The 3056-nt window shown below is 30.7% G+C and overlaps 1 protein-coding gene across 2 annotated transcripts in view; it reads left to right on the top strand.

The window, feature by feature from the left end:
* Nucleotides 1-3056, top strand: part of LOC110414816 (cellulose synthase-like protein E1) — a 9986-nt gene that overhangs the window by 3214 nt on the left and 3716 nt on the right. The gene's annotated exons all lie outside the window — the stretch shown is intronic.

The following is a 3056-nucleotide window of genomic DNA, read 5'->3' as shown; positions in this document are numbered from 1 at the left end:
CTTCACCAATGTTTGATATTTTAGCAACACTTGCAATGCTTAATCTGTTCAGCAGCTTGGGGGCAATCAGGAAGGTCATCTTGGAAGCTGATCACTCCGAGGTTTTGGATCTATTTGGGTTGCAGATTCTCCTGTGTTTGCTTTTGGTTACCATCAACTTCCCTGTATACCAAGCTCTCTTTTTCAGAAAGGACAATGGTAGAATGCCCAGTTCGGTTACTTACAAGTCAATTGGCTTTGCCTTGCTGGCCTGTACACTAGCCATGTATTAAATTACTACGACATCAAAAAAAAGATAAAAGGGTACTTATTAGTTTCGTTTTCCTTTCCAGAATTTTCTGCATACGGTGTATTCTGAACTGAAATAATAGATTGTTCTGTTTCATGTCCAAGGGTATTTTAAAATAAATGAATTTTACAATTTTTTTTAATTTCATTTTGACGTTATTGGTTTTACTATCAGGAAAACAATTCCATAATTTCATTATTCCAATTCCTAAGAAAATTGAAACGATTCTGTAAAACAAAGAGAAAGTCTTATATTTATCAAATATAGCACTCCGTGGTGTTTCTAATGTGAAAATCATTTCTATGTTAAGAAAGTCTACTTCTGTTTTATAATTTGTTTCATTTCTTAAGCTATTAAATATGTAACATGTTACATATTATATTTTAAATTATCATATGTTCAATATTTTCATTAGTAAACAATGAAGGATATTTTTTCATTTGGTTTGACTAAGTGATCTGCTTTCCTTAATCGTAAGTCCAATTATATGACATTACAATATATTTCATCGTACAGATTGTTTTCTTTTTATATCGATGTTGTAACTTGTATATAAACAGATGAGTGCTTATCAATAAAACTATTCCAAGCGAATATGCAAACTCTTCAGTAAAAGCACTTCTTCAACTAAATCTATTAATTAATTAGTTAATCATTCTACTAAATTAGTTTAGTTGTCTCATCATCTTCATTCCAAATTATTTATCCTATATGACAATAATTCAGTGTTAAATTTGAGGGTGAGATGAGTGAATTAATGAATTCATAATTGAGATAATCCAATTTGTACTAATAAATTAGTCATGTCATGTGTGGATAATATACTTGAAATAAAAGTATTAAGATAAAGAGTATTTGATGATTTTCTTCTATAAATTTTTTTAACCAACTATTACAAGTTTAATTTATTTCTTGTAAATTCTAATTAAGCCATCACACTTAGATAATTAATCACTCAATTACATTCAAGCCATTTTGGTGATAGAATTTGGATAAGTTTGTAATATTAGGCGCATACATCATAGTGGCAAAACTTTATAATTAAGTTTTTATTAATTATATAAATAATCACAGGAAAGAACAGTAGTAGTAGGTAGTGCATTAGGTTTCTGATTGTCATGTAATTGATTCAGATTTAATCTGGAAAAACTAATTAATTAATTCAAATTTTTAAAAGATTGTAGATCTGCAACCCAAAAGAATAATATACTATAATCGTACGTATTTGTTTAATGATGATTGGAATAGAAAAATGGGGAGTTGGAATCTAACCATCTGTTTTTCTTTTATGATATTTTTAATCTATTGTAAACAAATAGATCTTGACATATAAATGTCAAAAAATATATTACAATTTGTATTATTATAATAGTTTTATTCTTTTTCGTAACACTGCCTTCCAAAAAAACAAACAAATACTTTTGACGAAATTTTCTATTAAAATTCAGACAAAAAATAAATGTTTTTCTTAATATGCATTGACTAGGTCTCGTAAGAAAGCGAACAATTAAAGAATAGGACCAAACAAAGGCTGTGTCATTTAATTAATGATGTATACAACTTATTTTTGACTACCCCATGAATATGATTTTGAATCAAAACTCTCACTTTTTATATTGCTAGTTCAAATAGACAAGTTCTCAAGTCTCCTTCTTGCCTAGAAATATTTTAAAGATCCCTTTAAATTAAAGTAAATTGAATTCATTGGTTTGAAAAAAAGCATATTGAGGTTCATTGTCAAGCAGATCTTTTAAATGTCTTTGAGTAGCGTGGAGATTGATTGTTATGGGGATAGGTTGGAAGGGAGACTACCTGGTGACAACCCTGCGACTCGAGGGGAGTAGTGTGAATTTGAGAAGGCTTCTGCACTCTCTAACCTTGTTGCTGCTGCCAACCATAAAAACGCATTTCACAGGTTTGGAAGTCCTTCTCTGGTTGAGCTCTGGAACCAGACTAATGATTCTATGTGAGTTATCTGTGCTTGACTCTGCTTGTGTGAGTGATACCGGGCAATTCTTATTGAAGGATTTGCTTTTAACAGGTTCATGAGTTATGTCAAGTTAGTGCTTTTTGTGAGGCTGAATTTTGGCCTGACTGTGTATCGATAGGTACTAGGAATTTTTTGATATAGGGAAGCTTTTGTACAGATGGGGTGTTCAGACTGATGGCCTTGATTTTGGGATGAAATGTGCATATTCATAGCATCCTAAAATTAGGCGAAACTTCTGTAAGGATCCAGTACAGGGAACACTTCATTCCCTGTTAAGTAATGAAACCCTTAATTTTCAAAAATAAAAAAATAAAAAATAAAAACGGCCACAAAAAATGTACATGAAAAGAAAAGATAACAATCAATAGCAAGCCGGCACATGTTGCTCACATGCCAGCCAGTGCTATAGACATTTACACGTTCACATTCATCCCATTCAAGCTAATACATGTAATATATTATTTTTTTTATTTAAAAAATTGAGTTTAAAGTCTTTCTTTTCAATAAAAAATAGAAAAAAGAATACAATTAAATTGAACCAATTATCAAATTGTTACAGATTTAGTATTCGATTGTGGATGACAACGAAATATGACAAACATCTTTTAAAGGCAACGGTTGTAGTTTATCTTTTAAGAAAGTAATAGGCTTTGAGTGATGAACATCCTGCCGAAGCACATGTTCGAACAAATTCATTGAATACCAGCCTCATCATCCCTTCTTTAAAAATATATATTCTACATTAACCCCATTGCTACCTGTTGGTTCCTTTCCAAT

The sequence above is a fragment of the Theobroma umbraticum genome, unplaced genomic scaffold (assembly GCF_002168275.2).
Source record: "Theobroma umbraticum cultivar Fairchild unplaced genomic scaffold, ASM216827v3 scaffold_147.0, whole genome shotgun sequence".
Taxonomy (NCBI): Eukaryota; Viridiplantae; Streptophyta; class Magnoliopsida; order Malvales; family Malvaceae; genus Theobroma; species Theobroma umbraticum.
The sequence above is the reverse complement of the archived record's forward strand: the minus strand, read 5'-3'. Positions and strand labels throughout refer to the sequence as shown.